Below are 24,088 nucleotides of genomic sequence, written 5' to 3'. Positions count from 1 at the left end.
ATCTGAAAAATAGAAAAAAAGATTGGGAAAATAAAGCAAAACCATGAGCAGAAAGTTAGAGACTTGTAGGGCAATAATACAGAGAAGGCAATGGCACCCCACTCCAGTACTCTTCCCTGGAAAATCCCATGGATGGAGGAGCCTGGTGGGTTACAGTCCATGGGGTCGCACAGAGTCGGACACAACTGAGAGACTTTCACTTTTCACTTTCATGCACTGGAGAAGGAAATGGCAACCCACTCCAGTGTTCTTGCCTGGAGAATCCCAGGGACGGGGGAGCCTGGTGGGCTGCCGTCTATGGGGTCGCACAGAGTTGGACACAACTGAAGCGAGTTAGCAGCAGCAGCAGCAGCAGCAGGGCAATAATAAAATGTGTAATGTTTGTGCCATCAAGAATACCAGAAGGACAGGATAAAGTGTGGTGCTGAAAAAAATAGTTGGAGAAATATTGGTTGGAAACTTTAAATTTGGTGAAAAACTTAAACCTATAGATTCAAGAAGGCCAAAGTAATCCATCATAATGGAAATCTACTCACCGCCACAATGAGACTGGACAATGATCTTAAAAGCAGCTAGCAAAAAGCATAACCTCAAGGGAAACTGATTTGAATTACTGGATTTCTCATCAGAAATTGTGGAGGCCAGGGGGAAGTGGCACAATACTTCTAAATTGCAGAAAGGAAAGAACTGTTAACCCAGAATTCAATATCCACAGATAACAACCTTCAGGAACAAGAGTGAAATAAAGTCATTCTTGAGTAAAGAAAAAGGAAGAGAATCCATTGTCATCAGACTTGGTTTAAAAAGAATTACCAAAGGAAGTCCTTCAGTTAAAAGGGAAATGACACCATAAAGAAAATTGGAACATTCAGGAATGAAGAGAAATAGAAATGGCAATTATCTGAGTTAAATGAAGAAGCTATTATCTTGAGTTCTTAAAATATATTTGATAATAGAAATAAAATATGACATGTTCTCATTGTGTGTAGATGTAGTACATAAGGCATTAATAGCATAGAGGAGAAAAAGATACCTATATGATAGTAAAGTTTCTATTAATACACTCCACTGGAAGTGGAAAATATTGTCAGTAGACTGAAAATGTAAGTATGTATATCCTCATCCCTCAAGCAATCGCTAAAGGATGCTGCAAAGAAATTTAATAAACAACAGATAAAATGAAATACTAAACATTTAAATAAAAAAGGAGAGCAAGAAAAGGACATCAGGAACAAAATATGGGAAACATGAACCAAATAATAAAATGGTAGGCTTAAATGCAAACACATCAATTGTGTGTGTGCACATGTGTGCACACGCACACATGTGATTGGTCGTGTCTGACTCTTTGTGACCCCGTGGACTGTAGCCCTCCAGGCTCCTCTGTCCTTGGGATTTTCTAGGCAGTAAACTGGAATGGATTGCCATTTCCTCCTCCAGGAGATTAGGGATCTTCCTGACCCAGGAATCAGACCTACACGTCAGTGTCTCCTGCATTGGTAGATGGATTCTTTACCAACTGCACCACCTGGGAAGCCCGTGTCGATACTTAGGTGAGATGTAAGTAGTCTGTGCACAGAGGTTGTCAGAATCAAAAACGAGAACCAGCTGTATCCTCTCTGCAAGAAACTTACTTCAAATATAATGATACAAGTAGGTCACAAGTGAAAAGATGGAAAAAACAGGCCATGCCAACACTAATCAAAAGAAAGCATGACTGTGTTAATTAGTAGACTTCAGAGCCAAGGGTATCTCCAAGGACAAGGATATCCAAGGATAAAGAGGGACTGAATGTATTGATAAAAGAGTCAATTCACCAAGAAGACATGGTAATTCTAAATGGCACATAAACAGCTTTGAAATGCATGAAGCAAAACCTGACAAAACTGAAAGGAGAAACTACAGTGATGGATCAGCTCACATCAGTCAGAAGGGCCATCATCAAAAAGTCTACATGTAACACATGCTGGAGAGGGTGTGGAGAAAGGGAACCCTCCTGTACTGTTGATGGGAATGTAAATTGGTGCAGCCACCATGGAGAAAAGTATGGAGGTCCCTTACAAAAGCAAAAATAGAACTACCATGTGATTCTGCAATCCCACTTCTGGGCATATACCCTAACCATAATTGGAAAAGAACATGCACCTCTGTGTTCATAACAGCAGAGTTTATAATACCCGTGATATGAAAGCAAACTAGATGTTCATCCACAGATGAATGGATGAAGATGACGTGGCATGAGGGGTAAATTAGGAATTTGAGAGTAACATATACACATTACTTTATATAAAATGAATAATGACCTACTGTAAAAAACTTTTTAAAAATCACAAGATATACACAGGAAGCTATAGAACATTACTGAGAGAAATTAAGAATTAATTAAAAAGTGAGTCATATTAAAAATTTTCATATATCTTATTCATGTGTCAGAAGAATCAGTATTTTGATGATACTAATTTTCCCCAAGTTGATTTATAAATTCAGTTCAACCTTAATTAAAATCCTAGCTGGCTTTTTTTTTTTTTTTTTGTAGAAATTGGCAAGCTGATTCTAAAATTTATATGGAAAAGCAAAGACCTAGAATAGCTAAAACAATTCCACAAAGGAATTAAAGTGAGGAGCTAAAACCTCCTCTTTAAAAAAAAAATATTTTAATTGGAGGCTAATTACTTTACAATATTGTGGTGGTATTTGCCATACATTGACATGAATCAGCCACGGGTGTACGTGTGTCCCCCATCCTGAACCCCCGTCCCACCTCCCTCCCCATCCCATCCCTCTGGGTTGTCCCAGTGCACCCGCTTTGAGTGCTCTGTTTCATGCACTGAACTTGGACTGGTCATCTATTTCGCATATGGTAATATACACGTTTCAATGCTATTCTCTCAAATCATCCCCCCTCACCTTCTACAGAGTCCAAAGGCTGTTCTTTACATCTGTGTCTCTTTTGCTGTCTCACAAATAGGGTCGTCGTTACCATATTTGTAAATTCCATATACCATATACCATATGCGTTAATATACCATATTGGTGTTTTTCTTTCTGACTTACTTCACTCTGTATAATAGGCTCCAGTTTCATCTACCTCATTAGAACTGACTCAAACGTGTTCTTTTTAGTAGCTGAGTATTATTCCATTGTGTACCACAGCTTTCTTATCCATTCATCTGCTGATGGACATCTAGGTTGCTTCCATGTCCTAGCTATTGTGAGCAGGGCTGTAATGAACAATGGGGTCCACGTATCTCTTTCAATTCTGGTAAAACCTCTTTCTTTCATGTCTTATTATAAAGCCTCAGTTAAAGTGCAAAGGCAAGTCAATGGAGAAAGGATAGTCTATTCGACAAATGATGCTGGTGTGATTAGATATCCATATGTTTAAAAAACATGAAATTGGACCTCTACCTTGCACTGCTGCTGCTGCTGCTAAGCCTCTTCAGTCGTGTCTGACTCTGTGCGACCCCATAGACAGCAGCCCACCAGGCTCCCCTGTCCCCTGGGATTCTCCAGGCAAGAACACTGGACTGGGTTGCCATTTCCTTCACCAGTGCATGAAAGTGAAGTCATGAAGTCACTCAGTCGTGTCTGACTCTTAGCGACCCCATGGACCGCAGCTCACCAGGCTCCTCCGTCCATGAGATTTTCTAGGCAAGAATACTGGAGTGGGGTGCCATTGCCTTCTCCGATACCTTGCACTACGTACAACAAAACCAGTCATAAGTCCAAGTATAAAACCATGAAACTTCCAGAAGAAAACAGGAGAAAATCTTTGGGACCTTGGCTAGGCAGGTACCACACAAGAGAAAAAAATTGGACATCAACATTGAAATCTTCTGTTCCTCCAAAGACACTGTTAGGAAAATGAGAAAACAAGGCACATATCAGGAAAAACATTTATTTACAAGCATATATCTGAGAAATGACGTATATCCATAGCACAAAGAATGGTGAAATCTCAGTAAAATCCCCCACCCTGCATAAATAATACAGAAAAGATTTGAACAGACACTGAACTGGAAAAGATGTGAAGATGGCAAATAAGCACAAGAAAAGATGTTCGACATAATCAGTTGTTAAGGAAATGAAAATTAAAATCACAAAACACCACTACATATCTATTGTTTAGTCGCTAAGTCATGTCCAACACTTTTGCAACCCCATGGACTGTAGCCCTCCAGGCTTCTCGGTCCATAGGATTTCCTGGGCAAGAATACTGGAGTGGGTTGCCATTTCCTTCACCAGGGTAACTTCCCGACTCAAGGTTCAAACCCGCATCTCCTGCATTGGCAGGCAGATTCTTTACCACTGAGTCACCGGGGAAAGCCCACATACCTATTAGAATGGCTAAAAGACTGACCATACCAAGTGCTGACAAGGATGTGGGGCAGCCAAAACTCTCATACTGCTGGTGGGAACGTAAACTGGTATAACCAATTGGAAAGCAGGCAGTTTCTTTAAAAGTTATGCGTATATCCAACATTCCATTCAAGGACTTGTACCTGAATGTTCATAGGAGCCTTAATTTTAATAGCCAAAAACTAGAAACAACTGAAAAGTCCATCAATAGGTTTATGGATAAATTGTGGCACATTTGTACATAGCAATACTATTCAGTGATGAAATGAACTATTTATACATACAATAAGGTGGGCGAACCTCAAAATAATTAGGCTAAGTTAAAGAAGCCAGGTGCAAAAGAGTACATACTGCATGACTTAACTCACGTAAGATTCTAGGAGGTGCAAGCTAGTGTTGGTGATTGCAGATCAGTGGCTTCCTTGGTGAAGAGGGGCGATGTGGATGGAAGGAGGGATCTATTTACTGTGTTAATTCGTGGGTGTACATACACCAAACTTTGAAAAGCTGCATATTCTGAATATCTGCTGTTTATTATATGCCAATTATACCTCAACACAGTATTTTGAAAAAAAAAAGTCCTGCAAAAAACTGCAGTTAGCTGTCGGCCTCCAGTCGCAGTCGCTGCATCTGTGAGGTTTGCTGTGGGTTCACACTGATGTGTCGCTCTTGCTGAGCTGTTCCCAGCCTGTGGCTGAGCACGGCCGGGACACTAGCGCTGGGCCAGTCCCGCCCCGTGCGGCCTGGCCAGGACAGAGCTGCACTGCCAGCCGAGGCTCTTCCTTCCTCCCTGCTCTCCTGATGCCAGTGTCAGACCTGCACTGTGGTCTGAGGCTTTTTTTTTTTTTTTTTTTGTAATTTTACTTATTTATATTTATTTTTGGCTATACTGAGTCTTTGTTGCTGCACACAGGTTTTCCCTGGTTCTGGCAAGCGGGGGCTACTCTCCAGTTGTGGTGAGTGGGCTTCTCATCGCCGTGGTTTCTTTTGTTGCTGAGCATGGGCTCCAGGCACTTGGGCTCAATTGTTGTGGCACATGGGTTTAGTTGCTGGATGGCACGTGGAATCTTCCCGGACCAGGGGTAGAACCCGTGTCCCCTGCATTGGTAGGCGGGTTCTTAACCACTGGACTACCTGGGAAGTCCAAGGCTGTTACTCACTACTGCTCCCTTTCCTGTTCACAGACATCTCTGCCAGGAGACCACTACACTTCTTATTCCATCTTGGTATGTGCTTTCCAGAGGCTTGAGTTGACACGGTATCTTCAAATGTGTGCTGTCTGAGTTTACAATTTTTTGCTAGTTTTCTGCTGGGTTGCTGTCATTTCTTTAAGGGTTCTTGGGACCTTGGACAAGTTACCTAACCTCTGTGCCTCAGTTTCCTCTGATGTAAATGGTAAATAATAAGGATCTCATAAAGCTGTTATGAGCTTCCCTGGTGGTTCAGAGGGTAAAGGCAATGTGGGAGACCTGGATTTGATCCCTGGGTCGAGAAGATCCCCTGGAGAAGGAAATGGCAACCCACTCCAGTATTCTTGCCTGGAGAATCCCATGAACAGAGGAGCCTGGCGGGCTACAGTCCATGGGGTTGCAAAGAGTCTGACACAACTGAGCGATTTCACTTTCAAAATTGTTATGAGGATGAAATGAATTAGCATTGGTTAAGCACTTAGTGCCTGGCACATAGTAATTTCTATGTGTTCACTGAATTAAAAAAAAAAAATCCTCTATGTTTTCAGAATGTCCTTTGTTAAATAAGCCTCAGGCATTTTTCCCATCCTGTCACTCATATTTTATCTCTGTGTATGGATACTGTTTTGATCCCATGGAAACTAATTTGTTTCTTATTGCTGCCATAACAAATTTTCACAAATTTAGTGGCTTAAAAAAACCCACAAGTTTATTCTCTAATAGGATTAGAAGTCCGAAATGACCCTTAAAGGGCTAAAATCAAGCAGGGTTGTTCTACCTAAGGGCTCCAGCAGAGACTCTGTTTCTTTGTCTTTCCCAGCCTCCAGAGGCTGTTCTCATTACTTGGCTCATGGCTCCACACCGCATCACCTTTCCTGCCTCTTCTCTGTCACCACATCACCTCCTTTGACCTTCTTGATTCCTTCTTTTAAAAAAAAAAGTCATTTATTTGACTGCCCGGGGTCTTAGTTGTGCCACATGGATCTGTAGCTGTGGCATGTGGGATCTAATTCCCTGACCAGGGATTGAACCTGGGCCCCCTGCACTGGGAGCACAAGGTCTTAGTCACTGGACCACCAGGGAAGTCCCTTGACTTCCTCTTATAAGGACCCTGGCGATTACATTTCGTTCCCACCCAGATAACTCAGGATAATCTTCACATTCTAATCACATCTGCAAAGCCTCTTTTGCCATATAAGGTAACAGTCACAAGTTGTCTTTGGGATGTCTCAGGGATGTCTTTGGGGGAATCATTGTTCAGCCCACCACCGATACCTTTGGCCAAACAGAAGTTTCAGATTTTGATATTGTCACTTACTCTCTTAGTCCATTCCTTTGTGGTTTCTATTGGATGCCAGTCTTCTTGGCAATCATGTATAAGCAACTTGGAAACACAGGAATTTCTAAGTCTGTGAGGTTCGCTCTCGACCAAAGAGGGATGGAGCTAATGCTCCTAGTTTTTGTTCCCTGGGTGAACAGTTCTGAGACTCATTTTATAAACCTTCTCAAAAGGCCCCACAGGATCAAACACCAGTTACCCTGAGCAGTGGCCAAGTTGGAAACACATCCTTGTTTTGTCTTTTCCTCCTTTACAGTTTCACCTCCCAGCCCTTACCTCTTATCCCGGGGATGACTTTCCAAATAAGCTACCATAAGCAAGCCTTTGTCTCAGGCTCAGCTTTCAGGGGAAACGAGATTAAAAGAACAACAACAACAAAAAGACTTCTGGAAATTAAGAACAACTGAAGTGAAAAAAAAGCTTGAAAAGAAAAAGAAAAATTGCAGAAATATCCAGAAAATAGAGTCAAAAAGAAAAAAGAGGCAGAAAAACAGTTAAAGATTTGGATATAGGAATTTCAGAAAAAAGAACATGGAGTGGAAGAAATCATCCGTAAGATTATTTAAGAAATTTTTGCAAAATTAAAGAACATGTATTTCCAGACTGAAAGGGCCTGCTTAGTGCCTTGCACAAGGGTGAAAGTAGATGAAATATCAAGGCCTATGATCTCAGAATTTCAGTATAATGGTGATACAGAGAAGCTCCTTTATGCTTCCAGAGGCAAAGGAGGGGTTCTTTAAAACAATCAGGCATCAGAGTGGCTTTGGACTTCTCAAGGGCAATACTAGAAGATCGTGGAGCAATGCCCTCAAATTTCTGAAAGAAGACTATTTCCATCCTGGAATATGTATTCATCCAAACAATTAAAGGGAAGCATTGAATGAAGACATTTCCCAGACACATTTAGATTAAATTTTACTGAGGGAACCCTCCAATCTCAGTACCTTGAAAAAAGTTTATTTTTTCCTCAGATTACAGATAGCTGTGCCTCCACAGTCCCTCCACGCTCCAAGGCCCTCATTCTAGGATCCAGGATGAAAGAGTGGAACCTAGAGAGAGACAGCTTATCAAGCTTCTGCTCAGATGTCACCTCATACTCTATTGGTCAGAGCAAATGACATGACCAAGCCCGGTATCAGTGACATGGGGAATTATATCCATCTGTAGGGAAGCACTGGAGGTCACCTAGTAAAGAGCAGGAATATAGGAATATATATCCAGCAAATTCCTGGAAACAATCATTTGTTTCCTCAGAAAGGCACTTCTTTAAGAAAATGAAAAAATCTAATATGAATACATTTACTAGGAAAGGATGTAGACAGCGTAAGGAGGTCTGTGGTATAGTAGTGGTTGGCACATAGAAAACCAAGCAAATCTTAAAACTAGTAAGTCTAGGGAAAACATGTTATACAGGAAAAGAAAATCATAGTGACCATAACTTGGCCCTGAATCGCCTTCATAATAATGAAAACACTTGAATATTTGTAACTCACACTTGCGGGGTGGGAAGTACAGAGCAGGAAGGACGTTCACCTAGTGAAGTCAGTTGAGCTAATTTCCTTATCTGTTGAAGTCTTCAACAGGTAGTGCCCAAGATGAGGTTAAAAAGAAAAACACAAATAAATAATATTTTAAAAATCAGTTAAAAGGGTGAAACCTGGTGTTTGCTCTTCAAGGAGAATGGGGATGGGGTGGGGAAAAGTGCTGAAATTGCTGTTGTCTTAAAACCGTGGAGAGACAACTGAGGGTTCAAAAGACTGATTAAAATACCAAGTTTAAACAACAGTCCCCCCATCCTGGACAAAACAAGAATGATGGAGGAGGAAATGGCAATCCACTCCAGTATTTTTGCCTGGAAAATCCCATGGACAGAGGAGTCTGGCATGCTACAGTCCACAGGGTCACAGAGGCCCCGTCTGGTCACTAAGTCAGACATGACTTGGTGACAAAACAGCAACAATCATCTCAGCTCATCGGGCATTAGATCCCTGCTATAAAGGACTATTTTTGTGAAAAACTGTTTTTGCAAAAACTTGTTTTCACTGACTTCTTGCCTCTATCAAAATACTTAAGAGACCCTACTATATATAAAATAGACAGCTAATAAGGACCTACTGTATAGCACAGGGAATTCCAACTCAATACTCTGTAGCAACCTATATGGGACTAGAATCTGAAAAGAATGGATGTATGTATGTGCACAACTGATTCACTTTGCTGCACACCTGAAACTAACACATTGTAAATCAATTATACTCCAATAAAATTAATAATAATTTTAAAAAAGTGAAATGACTCATCCTCAAATAAGGCATGGTCACAATGCAGTGTCCAATGTAGGCCCATAGAGGGCTCAAGAGGGCCTTGACTGCATTTGAACTTTGTGCATAAGCTGTGTTTACAACTGGCTTCTTTACTAAATTTTTCTGTTGACTTTTGATCTTCCTGCAATAATACTCTTGATCATTGACCTTGAAGTCCTGGGAACGTAGTATAGTTGGTGATCTCAAAAAACCTGGGAGAAAGCAGTCAGTGTGAAATCATACAAAAGAAATTTCAGGATTGTTGCTGCTGCTGCTGCTAAATCGCTTCAGTCGTGTCCAACTCTGTGAGACCCCATAGAAGGCAGCCCACCAGGCTCTGCCATCGCTGGGATTCTCCAGGCAAGAACACTGGAGTGGGTTGCCATTTCCTTCTCCAATGCATGAAAGGGAAAAGTGGAAGTGAAGTTGCTCAGTCCTGTCAGACTCTTCTCGATCCCATCCATGGGATTTTCCAGGCAAGAGTAGTGGAGTGGGTTGCCGTTGCCTTCTCTGCAGGATTGTTGAGTAATAATGTATTCTTCTGCTTTTCTGTGGACATAGGAAAAGTGCTTAAAAAACTCAACATTTTGCGTCATTTCTCTTCATTTGCATCTTTTTATAAAACTATGAAATCTATTTAAAATCTAAAATTATTTTCTATTTGTGGTTGCTCCATGATAGGACACATTATTTTGTCATTCTTAATAATCTCCCAAAAGATAATCTTTGTAAATTATCTTATCCATTGTACAAGGCCAAGTTTCTAAAAACTGGGGGTTCTGTTTGTGTTTTTTTTTTTATTGATTGCTTTGTTGTACTGGTGGAAATAACCAATAAACCAATCTGTAATAAGAATAGAAAAAAGTTTTATGCCAGAAACTGAAGATTACAGCTCAGGAGACACAGATTCAAGAAGCACTTGAATTGTGTTCCACCAGACTATAAAATGGAGGAGGTTCAAGGCTTCCAAATGGAGCTGAGTGGTCATTTTGGACATGGTTTCAGATATTTTCCTGGATTACTAAGAACTTATATCTTTTGTATCAGACTCAAGGACACAATCGTTTATTCCCAAGATGATATAACTGACACTTGCAATGTTGTGGCCTTGTAGCTATGCAACTATCCCACATTGTCTGGCTCTGGGTGACTGACCACACCATTGTAGTAATCCAGTTCATTAAGATTTTTTTTGTACAGTTCTTTCATGTATTCTTTCCATCTCTTGATCTCTTCAGCATCTAAATCATGTATACTAAATCTTATATAATACTTATACTAAACCATGTATAAGCCAGAATAACTTCTCATACCTTACTATGTGAAAATCTCTTCCATCAATTGGTAGCACCATATGCTAATAGATGACTGTTAAATATAGTTGATTATAAAAATGATGAGAAAATATAGCTATGAAACAATTCTGTATAACTGATGTTCTTATAAAATGCTGTCTTTTTAGGGTGTTTTGTAAAACAGCCACTGGCTATCACCATCCCCACTTCTTTAATGTCCCAGGGGATCTGTAATCCATTTATTTTGAAGTAGGTAACACTTCTGTGATGAGCAGCAGGTGATATGAGACTCTAACTTCTAGTAAACTACATACAGCGTCTAGTGCAATCAATAATCTTTCAATTAGCATCTGAAAAGGAATTTATTGATAAGCATCCAGAGAGTAGCAAGTGTAGGGCAAGAGCCCAGTGGTGAGTAAACATGAAGAAAAAGCTTGGGTGGAAGCAGCAGGAAATAGCAGTTTACCTGATAAAAGCCTAGAAATAAGAACAGTGCAATACATGCTTTAGAAATCTAGGGAGAAAAGCAACGAATCTGGAGTGTCCAATGACCTAGAAATCTAGAAAATAAGATTTTGAAATGAATTTACATTTTTATTTGTATATGTTTTTTGATAAATCAAATAATCAAGGCTTACAGTAAAATGTAACAACCCCCTTCCCTCATTTTTCTCAATCTACTTTCAAGTCTTTTGGCATTTACCTCTAGATATCTAAATAATATGCTTATAGTGCATACTTCTTAGTGTGTCAATTTTGGACATTATCTATTGATTTTTTCTTATAATAGATAAAGACAACGTATTATACACCCACCACTGCTGCTCCCACTTATCCTCTCAAGATAGGAACAATAGTTGGAGAAGGCAATGGCAACCCACTCCAGTACTCTTGCCTGGAAAATCCCATGGACGGAGGAGCCTGGCAGGCTGCAGTCCATGGGGTCACTAAGAGTCGGACATGACTGAGCAACTTCACTTTCACTTTTCACTTTCATGCATTGGAGAAGAAAATGGCAACCCACTCCAGTGTTCTCGCCTGGAGAATCCCGGGGATGGGGGAGCCTGGTGGGCTGCCGTCTATGGGGTCGCACAGAGTTGGACACAACTGAAGCAACCTAGCAGCAGCAGCAGGAGAGTTTAAGAGTACAAGCTGATCATTAATTTCTGCCATGAACACTTTCAGGCAACATTCACTCAACTCACTTTTACCTAGCATTCATTCAGTGTGATAGGCTCTATGCTAAGGCACTAAGGATACAAGGACAGATAAAGAATGAGATGTTGTTCTTGGCTTTGAGAAGCTCCTAGTCAAAAGAAAGTGACAAATGTGGAGACCAATAATCAAGACAGAAAGCGATAAGGGAACATAAGGGAGTGTGTGCAAATTGCTGAGGCAACACAGTGAAGGGAGGTGTCAATGTGGTCTGAGCACAAAAAACTCCACAGAAGATGCGAACTTTGAATGGGGCCTAAGAACAAAGGAGAATTTCCCAGAGGCAAAAAGGGAAGGTATTCCAGGCAGGGTAAAGGATATGAGAAAAGTCTAGAAGTGTGGAAACACCATGGCGTATTGGTGTTTCCAGCAGCAAAAGTGGCAGGGAGTAGTTACAAAAGTGGCAATGATTATCACACAGGACTCAAATGTCATAAAAAAGGATGTGAACTTCAAAAACAGTGGTATAAATCAAGTGTTTAATACTGCATATTACAAACTGTGGACTTATGTCTGTGAGTTTCATAAAAATTTGAAATTTCTTTAATTTTAATGATAATAAAAATAAAATTTTCAAAAATTTAAAAAAGATAGGAACAATAATAATTTTGTGCTAAATCAATAGTACTTACATAATGATGAAGTAAATCTTGCTCATGACACAGCCAAGCAATATACCATGATTACCTTTCCTTTCTTGAACAACTTTCTGTTTTTTCTGTTGTTATTCATTTTCTTCCTTCACTTTATTTTTCCATCTTCCTTCTCTTAGTTTTTTTCCTCCTAAATATGCCATCAGATTTGACAAATATCTGTTCATGTTATTTTCCAAAAAGTTAATTCAGTTAATGCTTAATTTCACTTTCTGGAGACCTGCCTCCCAGCCATTTGTCTTCCTCTTTCCATCTGGACACTCTGCTTTCTAAGCCTGCTGCACAGCTGTCAGCCTAGGCCTCCTATTGCTGCTCCTCTGTTAGATTCCCTGTTTCCCAAATACCATGTCTTCTCCTTTCATATTTTACCCCCTTGTTTTGCTGGAGTACATCCTGTAGTAATATGTCTAGAAATGGGTACATGAGAAGTGAAAAGGTTTTTAGTCCTTACATGTGTGAGGATGTCCTTTATTAATTTGCCCTTACACTTTATTGTATAATTCTTTGTTGGAAATAGTTTCCTAACAACTTTTGAAGGCCTTGCTTCACTGTTTTATGGTCTCCAGTGTTACTGCTAAGCAGTCTGAAGATATTCTGATTATTAAGTCTTTGTGTTGACTATTTTTGGTTTTGGGCCTTTCCCCTGCTTGCTCCAGAAGCTTTTAGGTCTTTTTCTTTAGTATTTTAAAATATCACAATGACATGACCTGCATTGGTGTTCTTCTGTTTGTTTGTTTGTTTTTCCCATGGTATCTTTTTAATCTGAAGATTCCAATGCTGTGTTTGGGAGAAATACTTAGATTACTTCTTTAATAATGTCCTTCTCTCTATATTATCTTTTCTGTTCTATGAAGCTTATATGTCTGGTGCCTTCCTGGATTGACTTGATTTTCTTTCTTTCTTTTTCCTTCCACTGTCCATCTCTTTAATTTGTGTTCCATTTTTCTGGGAGAACTCCTCAATTCTATCTTTGGACATTTCTCTTAAATTTTTATTTTTAAAAAGTGCTTTCTAATTCTCTGAATTGCTTCTTTTTTAATCGTATCTTGTCCCTTCTTCATAGATACAAGCCCTTTCTTATGTCTTTGAGAATACTGTAGTTCCCTCTGTTGCCTGTGAGTACGTTCTCTCTCAACTGTGGCTCTGCCTTTTAAGTGGGAGGCTTTCCCCAGTATCTGGTGGTCTTTTACTATTTATAAGTGAGGCGTTAAAACACCAATTGGAAGTGCTGTGCACATGGTGGCCATACCCTAATTGACCTCTGTGGAGGGTGGTTAGATGGTGAGCTGGCTGTTTTGTTACGAGGCCCCCAGGTGTCACTATCTGCAGCTCCTCTGCAGGATGGCTCATTTAGTTAAGAGGCAGATCCTCTTCCTGCCTGGGGATTAGTACCTGGGAATGGTGCTCTTGTGAACTCAAGTGGGAAGGCGCTGAGAAGGGACTCCCAGGTTAAAGTGAAGACTTTCACTTGGTTCCACTGTTTTCAGTCAGGTGCCTCATCCCTGCTGTACCTGGGCCCAGTAGTGCCCCTGAGGTGGAAGGAGTCTCAGTTCAGTTTCCAGAAAATAAATCCCTGGTCAGCCAGTGAGGGACGGCTGGTCACTGGCTTGGAGTGAAAACGAGCAACAAAAGGTACTGCTGCTGCTAAGTCGCTTCAGTCATGTCCGACTCTGTGCAACCCCATAGACAGCAGCCCACGAGGCACCCCCATCCCTGGGATTCTCCAGGCAAGAACACTGGAATGGGTTGCCATTTCCTTCTCCAACAAAAGATACAAATTGGAAGGAAAACAAAACCAAACCTTAGGAGAACTAATTTAAACTTTGTATAAGGAGAACAAAAGGTACAAATCTTTTCAGGCCAAAATAATTGGAGCGCAGGGGTCCTCTGGGACTTCTTATTTGCCTGGGCTTCTAAGACCCGCTCGAGAAGGCGCCCAAGGTGGGGCACCTTCCGCTATTCGAGAGGGCGCCTGCGGCCTCCGTAGTCAGAGCAAGTTCGGTGTTAGGAACTTTATTGTCCCGCATAAACCAGTTATTAATGAGCCTCTAAAATCTCTGCTTTGCTATTCTAATCACCAACGCCGTCCTCCTGAGGGAATCCCTGGATGCAACTGGGGCTGGACCCCGGTAACTCCCCATTATTGAGCCTTTTCCTTACATTCTTGGCAGACTTGGCTTGAACATGCAGGGACATTCAAGGTCTACCATTTCCCACATCCACCCAAACTCCTACCTTCAGAGACTCCCCATACCTCTAGCTCCTAAAGATTTTGCAGGGCTCTAAGGCAGGGACTAGCAAACCTTTTCTGTATAAGGGCCAGATAATAAATATTTTAGGCTTTACAGGTAACTACTCACCTCTGCCGCTATAGTATGAAAGCAGCCACAGATGGTATGTAGACAAATGAGTGTGACTGTGCTCCAGGAAAACTTCATTTACAAAAATAAGTTGTGGGTCCAATTTGGCCCGAGGGCTATAGTTTAATGATCTCTACAAGTCTAGGGCAAGAATCTGCCTGCTTCTGGTTGTAGAAAGGTTTTTAGCTTTATCTGTTCTGCTAAATTAGTCGACTGATTTTCATCTTAAAAAATTTATGATATCCCTCCTCTGCTGTTATCTTTTCTCCCAATCACCTTGTCCTTTTGGAGTTTATAGCTTTTCTGCACCCCGGTAGTGATTTTCATGGCGTTTTCAGTAGGGAGCTGAGATGAAGATGTATGTTTATTTGATCCACAATTTTTAAAACTTTTAATTTCAAAATAATTTAAAATTTATAGTAAAGTTGTTGCAAGAATAGTACAAGGAACTCCCATAAACTCTCTATCCAGAGTTACTAATTGCTAATATTTCACTGCATTTGCTTTGTAATTCTCTCTCTCCATTTATATATATTATATATACATGTATACATATACATATACAAATATGAGATGTATATATAGTGTACAAAATGGAATGAACATTTCAGACATGACTCCTCAAATCCTTCAGTGTATATTTTCTAAGATCAAAGATAGTCACTCAGAAAAAAATTCACTCTCAAAATCAAAATATTTAGCATTAATATAGTGGTATCATTTATAGACTTTCTTCAAATATCCCCAATCATTTCAATAATATTCTTCATAGAAAAGGTTTCTAGTCCAGGATCTAGTCTAAAAGCATCATATGTGTTTTCATGACTCTTCAGTCTCCTTTCACCATGAACGTTTTTACCTGCCTTTCCTTGCCTTTCATGACCCTGACATTTTTGAAAAGTATAGGCCAGTTATTTTGCAGAATATTACTTAATTGGGTTTTTTTCCTGAGGTTTCCTCATGATTAGATTCATATTATGCATTTTTGGCATAAAAGATGTTGTTTCCTTCCAGTGACTCAGGAATTGATCTACAGTTTTCATCCAAAACTGTCCCCCCACACACATTATTTTTAATTCTCCCCGATGTACCTGGAAACTCTCCAGACGTTTGTACAGAAGAACAGCTTTTGTTTTGACTTTTAAAAAGCACATAATTTATTCTAGAGATCACATTATACCCATTCTTTCAGTCCATAAACCTTTCCATAGCTTTGGACTGAAAGCTGAGATCTGAAATCTGACTGTCTAAATTTTGCCCTGCTGAGTTGGACTCAGTGCCTTATTTATTTACTGTATCTAGGTAGATTGTACTTTGAAATATCTAGCACTAGCTTAGATTTCATAGTCTCACGCTGGGTGAATGATCTAACCAAGGACGAGGGTATTAGGACACAGGAATGAGGAGTGGGGTTACAACCTCAGTGCAGTTTTTTTATACAAAAATGACAGTTTTACTGAGATATAATTCACATACTATAAAATCCATCCTTTTAAAGTGTACAATTCAGTAGTTTTAGTGTATTGACAGAGTTATGGTGATACAGTCATCACCAATATCTAATTTTAGGATGTTTTCATCATCACTGAGTTTGAAGGGTAACAAATTTGAGTCCCTTGGTAAAATGGCCAGAGGCAGAGCTTCTGTTTGAAAGATTTGGTGAGGGATGGAGGAATCTCACAGACTGCAAGTTTTGAAGGAGTACAGAGATGTCAGAGACTGCAGGGATGAGATCAGGCTTCACTAGGAAGGTGTGGGATTAAAGAACAGTAGGATTTCATATTTGGATGCAGGAGAGCATCCTTTCCAGGAATACTACATAAGCAAAGGTTTGGAGAGGAAACTGAGTTGAGTGTTTTTATTAGCCAGGAACGAGCTACTCTCCAAGCGTCGAGCTCCACTTTGTAGATCGAAGTCCTCACCATGAAGACCTCTTTGTGCGGGTTCAAATTTCACTCAGACCAGTGTTTCTCAGACTGTGTGTTGAAAGACAGGTTTGTTTGCTTTAAAATTTCCCAATCTGTCCTGGACACAACACACGTGTAAAATACAATAACAATGAACTGGTAAAAATATGAAACAAGTTATACAAGGCTGAAGCTTGAGTTTGTTGATTGATTGATTCAGTTGAGTTCCTAAGAACTTCGGCACCATTTCTGACCGCGGGCCGCACTTTGAGAGCCCTCTTCCAAAGCAGAGGCGGGCTTAGGAAGGTGCAGAGTCAACCGGGTGGCCCAGGTAACAGGGGCGGAGCGGGACTGAACCCCGGTGGCCCGGCCCGCCCGCTGAGGGGCCGAGCCCGGGCGGAGTCAGCGCAGGGTAGTCAGGGGACACGCGAATCGGGAGCAGAGGAACCCGGAGAGCCGGAGCCAGAGGGACGGCCAAGCCCAGGAGCCAGGGAACCGACGACCGTAAGCGCTCCGGGGCGTCGTGCGCAGTTTCCCCGGGCCCGGGCGCTCCCAGGGTGCAGGGGCACAACGCGATCCCGAGGGCTGGGGGACGCTGGCGGCGGGCGCCGTACAGCCAGGGCTGCGGGGAGACTTTCACACAGGCCTCCGCCGCCGCCCCTGCCCCGCCGCCCGCAGCTGGATCCCGACCGAGGCCTCGCCGCGTGCAGTCCGCAGGCGCTCGGGATTCCGGGAGGAGGCCCGCACGCGCTCTGCCAACCGACTCGGGAATTGGGGACGGGGGAGCGCAGAGGCGGCCCCCTTGCCTGGCTGTCCCGGGGAGTACAGCTTCCAGGGGGCGTCTGGCTCATGCAGTGAAACTGCACTTTTTTGTCACCAGAGTCCTAAATAGACCTCAAGTCTTTTGGCTGAGATGTCCTCTCTCACCATCTCTAACCGCGGTCCCACTTTTTCTCTCCCACTCCTGGCTCTAATCTCTGGAGAGAGGGCCAACCCCGCCCAGCTCAGCGCCCAGGAGAGGAAACTTGGGTCCGGGAAAAAGTTCACCATGCAGTAGGAGCCTAGGGATGTGACCAGTCTAGGGGCAGCAGAGACCCGATCCTCCTGCAAGCCTCCCTCTCCGGAGGGATGCTGGGGAACTTAGCCTATGGCCCCTCACCTGCCCGGCCCTTCTGAAGCTTTCGGGGTGCCGGCGCGGGCTCTGACGATGTTGTGACTCTGATTTTGATTTCTATTAAAGCGGCGCTCACACCCCGTTCACTCTCCTCTACTATATAAACTTCCGGCTCCACAAAGCCGGGGGATTTGGGCCCCTGACGCAGGGATGGGCAGACAGCCCTCTCTTAGCCCTGTCCCCGCCCCGCGAGCTCTGTACAGAGAATAGGGGTGAAAGGTAAGGGGGGGACCTCTGCATTCGGCACCTCAGCACCCAGTACATCGGATGTATGAGCTGTTGCGGGAAATTGTTGAGAACATTGGGATTTATGCCTGTTTTAGTGCCACTCTGCAGACTCCTCTGAATTTAGTGTTAAAAGTGTTAAAAGTTAACACTTGAAAGAAGTGGCCAAAGTCTGGAAAGTAACACTGTCTTCTGGTGTGGTGGTTGCGTCCTTCTGGGAGTAGGGGCTTGAGGACCTTGTGGTGGTCTTTCACTAGCCCTAGTAGGTATGATTTAGCAAGAAACTCTGGGCTTCCCCAGTGGGTCAGGGGTAAAGAATCTGCCTGCAGTGCAGGGGACACGGGAGATGTATGTTGTATCCCTGGGTCGGAATATCCCCTGGAGAAGGGCATGGCAACTCCCTCCACTATTCTTGCCTGGAGAATTCCATGGATAGAGGAGCCTGGTGGGCTATAGTCCATAGGATCTCAAAGAGTTGAAACGATGGAAGTGACTTAGCACAGCACGGAGAGGGTTCAGCAGTTTCTCTTTCCCAAATGTCCGCACCTAGAAGGGCTTTGTGTTGGCTTCTTCATGTTTCCTGAGCAAATCCAGAGGACTGACCATGTGTGCAGGCTCTGCCCTGGGCACAGGGGCTCAGTAGGGAACATGTCTTCATAGAGTCTATAGTTTTGTTGGGGGAAAGATGGACAATATACAAAATAAATTTGTAAAATATAAAGTATGTTAGAAAGCCATGTGTGCCAGGGAGAAAAACAAAGCAGTGAAGAAAGAAGTGGGGGGTGGGGTGCGGGAAGGTGGAATGAGGGAGTGGCAGGCCGCTCTCTGGAGTGATGGCACACCAGGTCAAGTAAGTGCAAAGGCCCCATACCAGGCATGTGCCTGGCATGGGTGAACTTTATGTCTGTTTGCTGAGTGTGGGCCAAGCTGCCACCCATGTCCTTTGGTGTGAGTAATCTACTGGATAAACTGAACTGGCCCAGCCTGAGAACAAGAGGCTCTCCCCCCTCCAGTTCCAAGAAAAAGAAAGTCTTCCATGGAAAATAACTGTTCAGCAAGGCAGCCAGGATGAACTTCAACACCATCTGCTCCAACCCACATGCTCCCTATATGATCCCACCTGCCTCCCAGCTATGCCTTAAGCACCCTGGCTGGTACAGACTTACGGGAGTGGGAGGTCTGTGGGAAGTGACGTATTAGGGGATCTTTGGGCGGAGGGACCCTTAGCGAAAGGGCATCAGATCATTGGAGGAAATGGAATGCCTCCCCTAGCCCCCTCCTGTGGTGTCATTGTTCGTGTCTGAGGTCTAAATCAGCACTAGATGGAGGTCACAAGGAGCCCCCGTGTTATCACTGCACGGTGACCCACCCATGGACATAACCCAGTATGCCCAGACTTGGTCTTTGCTGACTTGAATCTTGACTTTGTTCCCAGCATCCTATCCTGGCCCAGACATGAAAAGGGAGGGGCTGCCCAGGTTCTAGTTCTCCATCCTTGAGCTGAGATATTCAAAGATATGAGACACAACTGGGCTTAAAAAAACAAGGCAGGGCTCAGTATGTGCTGCTCACTGCTGCCGAAGAAAGAGCTCAGTGCAGACCCACTTGGGCTGGAGTGGGCAAAGAGCAAGCCTGTGGTGACTTGAGGGGCCTCTAGGATCCCATGCTCAAACCCCACCTCTGATCAAACCCTACATCCCGTCATGAGTGATTCATTCCTTTGAGAGGTAATACAGTGATGTGGAAGAGAACTGGCTAGAAAGAAGATCCAGCTGGTGTCCCAACTCTGCCAGTCGGGTCCCCTCTGTGGACCTCATCCATGAAATGAGGTTGGATTTTATAATGTGCAAAGCTTCTTACAGCTGTATTATGTGATGATTTTGTGCATAAGAATCCAAAGGGATCTTCAGAAAAGGAAATAGGTTAGTGGGGAATGGTCAGCTTTGAGGGGCTGGGGTGCACCTGCAGCCCATGCCAGGCCCACTGAGGGCAATGTGAAATGGAGTGAAGGGCCATGCCTGGGGTGTGAGCCCAGGACAAAACCCCAGGGAGAGGTTGAGGGCCAAGGGTTAAGGCAGAAGGATCACTTCCCAGCCCAGCTGGCCCCGTGGATTACCTGTGGGCTGCCTATGGGGGGCTCTTGGCCCGGACTCTAGGAGCAGAGGATCCAGGGGCTGTGTGGTCAGGTAGGGAGGTTGCAGCAGGGAGAAGGCACCCCAGAAGTTCACCCTAAAGGGAACTGAAACTTTGCCAAGGAGCCAGCCGCCTCCACCTCCCTCCCTGACGGGGGAGTGCTGGACACTCCCTTGTCAAGGGGACAGCTGTGCAGTCCTGCCCTTCCTTGCACACTGTATTACTGAACAGGCGATTATACAAACCAAGTTCAAACTGAAACAGTCTCTTCTGCCATCAAGGGTAGATAGCTGGCCCTCCGTAACCCTGGGTTTTGAGGCCATGGATGTGGAATCTGCCAAGACAGTGGGCTGACTGTACGCCACCATTTTATATAAGGGACCTGAGCATCCATGGATTTTGGTATTTGGAGGTCCTGGAACCCGTCCCCCATGGACACTGAAGAAAACCTCTGTTTACATTCCTGAGGGAGGCTTATCCTTTGTCACCAGAGAGCAGCTATTTTCACCCTCTAAAGTCTAGCCTGAGAGCATATCTCCAGGCAGGCTCCAGGACCTGCAGGGGAGTCTTCCTGTCCCCTGGACCCCATTGTCTGTGTCTTGACTTTGCCGTCAGATAGCGGACACTGTTGTCACAAGGAGCCAGTTGAGGGCACAGTCCAGCTACTACAAAGCCACGTCTGCTAAACTCTCCATCGCCCGACTGAAAGTGATTGCATTATGGGGGGAAAAAATACTCCTCTGTTTGGGGAGTTTAAGGACTTTCCGGAGGATTCCATAGCTAACCCACAAACGGAGACCATGGGGCTTGTCCCAAGTCAGGAGCAGGAGTTTTGGCTGCCTTTAACATTTGGGAAGATTCATAAACAGACTGCATTAAAATGCAGTTTTGGCACTTACAAGCTGGGTTAACTTGTGCAAACTATTTAACTTGTTGAAGCTTCATTTTTAAACCTCTTTAAAACAGAAAAACAAAACTATTAACATGCCTTACTTCTCGGGGTTATTGTAGAACATGAGATGTTGTGCTTAGAGTCTTCCCACCCCCATGGCCCGGTCCAGGGCTTCGTCCAGGGAGGTGGTGGCACCCAGATGCATAGCGATATTCTGGAAGGGTTCTGAGCACCCCTATCCCCTGTGGGCCCATCGGGCTGGCTCTAGCTGGGCTGTGGTCTGCAGTGTGAGCCTTGAGGGCAGTGGGAAGCTGATCAGGAGCAAACGGGAGGCCAGCTGCCTCGGGCTCAGAGACCCCTACTGTGCTCCTCACTGGCTGGGCCTGGGACTCCACCCTTCCCCGAGGACCACCACCTCGGGATGTCCACCAGCAGCTCAACCTGGGGCTTGGCTTTTCCTGCGGAATGAGTGACCTTGGCGATACTGGGTGCAGCTTTCCGGTTGTATCACTCTTGTCAGGACTGGAGAGACTTGGACCTTTTGGAAAGTAAGAGAAGCACAGGTCCCAGTGCCACGCTCCATGATTAACACCATGCGTGCCAAGGGCTCAGGGAAGTCTGACTCTCTTACCAGCTTTTTGGGGGAAAATGGACGGCCTTTTCCGCTTTCCAGTTTTCTCCCTGTGAACCAAGTTGTCCCTGTGAGAAGGCAGGAGCAGGCAGCCTGGTTGCCAGCTGCAGGGAACAGCTGCCCTCACCCTGCCCCCTTCCCACAGGCAGGTCTCAGGGTCACGGTGATACTGTCAAGATGGAACATCTTAATTTCTTTGGTTGAACGCCATTTTTAGCTTTTGTATTTCTTTTTGCAACCTAGACACTTCCACAAGCAGACTGACCCCACCAAGACAGCAGCAACGCAGAATATTCCTCTAAACTCCAACCTGAGTCCTTAGGGCTGCAGTATGTGAGCACAGGGACGCCTTTCCGTGCATTTTAGACAAGGGAGACAGCTCAGGTGACCGTGCTGTGGCCCAGCCTGCGGTGCTATCCTGTTACACACTACTGAGGAATCTCCCAGAGCCGGAGCACACTGCTGAGAAAAGCCACTCTGGGGATGGGAGGGAGGGGAGAGAGTGTGGTTAATAGTGGGAAGGAAATCCAACAGGTGTATTATATGGCCCACGCCTATTATCTCCTGAATAGGAGTCTTTCTCTCCTCAAACAGAAAATGCCACGTATTGAAATTCCAGGAAGGTAATGCTTTTGCCTCATAGGCAATGAACTGTGTTCCACTTGGGTTTTTCCTTTGGTGATTTAGAATCAATGGACAACTTGACAGGTCTTATTTTAATTGGCAAACTTGAGATGGAAAGGGTTCAAATAAAACTCCCCGAGCGTGAGCATGTGCACCCTGTAGGGTAGAGAGAGGGTCTGCTCCCCACTTGTGTTGCTTAACTAAAAGTCTGGGCTGAAGGTTGAGTGAATGAGTTTGTGGCCACGCCTGCTCCAGGGGTGTTTAAAATCTGTGGAGGTCGCTGTCTCCTCCCTGGAGGTGCTCTGAGCCAGCCAGCTCACGGCATGGCCCCCCTTCACCGTTCCAGACTCTTCCTGTCAGATGCTGAGGCTGCCCCTTCCTTATCCCAGGCTGAATCCTCCTGCCGATGCAGGAGACGCAGCTTCATCCCTGGTCCAGGAATATCCCCTGGAGAAGGAAATGGCAGCCCACTCTGGTATTCTTGCTGGGACAGTTCCAAGGACCGAAGAGCCGGGTGGTCTACAGTCCACGGGGTCGCAAAGAGTCGAACACAATTGAGCGATTAAACAACAACAACAACATATCCACCTTGGAGCCCACTGCTCTTCCCTCTTACAAAGAAACCTCCTTAACTTCCCACCTTTGTTCAGGTAGCACTTCCTCAGAGAAGGTTCCCTCAGCTTCAGGCTAGGTCTGTCTCCCCCACCTTCGTGTTCCCAGGATCTAAAAACAAAAAGTGAATGCCCTTTTTGTTTTCAGTCAAAAATTCCCTCTGTGGCCACTTTACCTTTGTTCGCTCAGTAGGAGATGTACTTTATTCTGCCCACCTTGCAGACAGGGAGACTGAGGCATGGAGGAATGAAGTCACTGGCCTAAGGTTACCTGGCCTATGGCTGGCAAGTGGTAGAGCCAGGATTCAAAGCAGGCCGTTAGTACCTGACCACCAGCCGAGCTGGCACCCTACTCCACGATTTTCATCAGATCAGTGGTCACTAATTGTATTCTTCCTGTTATCTATTCAGGTGTGTGTATGCCTATATGGCTGGGGCAAGAGGGCAGGGTGACTCTCAAGGGCAGACAGGGATGTCTTCCTTCCCTCAGGACCCAGAACAGGGGCTGCCCCATCAGAAGGCTGCCCCCCACACTGTTTACACTTTTTTATGTCCCTTTGTTTTTGCCTATAAACTACTTTTTCCTTTCTCCCGGATTCCGGCTCCAGGCTGCTCTCCCAGTTTTGGCTCCAGGTCTTTCAGGGAGATAAACACAGCCCTCACCCTACTGCAGAAGATTCTAATCAGCCCAACCCAGATGACCTTACCCTTGGACCCCATCCACCTGGGGCCTTGCCGGCCACTGGGGTTCAGGGAGAGGGCTGTGAGTGGAGAGGCTGGTCACGTGCTGGGCTGTGCAGAGTCGGGAGGCGCCCGCACCCAGGGTTTTCCTCCACCTACCCTGGGCCTGAGTGCTCTCTGCCACATCGAGTGTCATGGTTGGGGAGCCCCAGGAGCCCCAGATGTGGCCGTCTGTTGGCCTGCGTTTGAGGAAGAACGTTCAAGGTTTGTGTTGGCAGGCCAGCCTGAAGGGGAGGGGAGGCTATCTGTTTTCCCCATTCTGCAGGCTGTGCCTACCCCCAGAGGAGCAGCAAGTCTGGTAGGGCGGGGAGGGGCCAAGCCTGCCGAAGCACACCGATCCCCAGCCCCACCTTTCTCTGGCCCGGAGTCTGGGGGCCCACAGCGTACCCCTCTGCCACGCCATTGTTGGCCAGTGGCTGGCTTCTCCCAGAAGGAG

At 44.5% G+C, this 24,088-nt stretch overlaps 1 protein-coding gene across 2 annotated transcripts in view; it reads left to right on the top strand.

Annotated features, from left to right (window-relative positions):
• Positions 1-16,967: 16,967 nt before the first annotated feature.
• The window catches only part of EPHX1 (epoxide hydrolase 1), a 37,432-nt gene continuing 30,311 nt past the window's right edge, over positions 16,968-24,088 (top strand). The window contains exon 1 of one of the 2 annotated variants that reach the window (XM_005903713.3): positions 16,968-17,125. The gene's annotated coding sequence lies outside the window, so the exon portion shown is untranslated. The remainder of the gene's footprint in view (positions 17,126-24,088) is intronic. The other variant, XM_070385410.1, reaches the window with a different exon arrangement.

Source organism: Bos mutus, chromosome 16 (genome assembly GCF_027580195.1).
Source record: "Bos mutus isolate GX-2022 chromosome 16, NWIPB_WYAK_1.1, whole genome shotgun sequence".
NCBI lineage: Eukaryota > Metazoa > Chordata > Mammalia > Artiodactyla > Bovidae > Bos > Bos mutus.
Note: the sequence above shows the minus strand (reverse complement) of the source record. Positions and strands in the feature narration are given on the sequence as shown.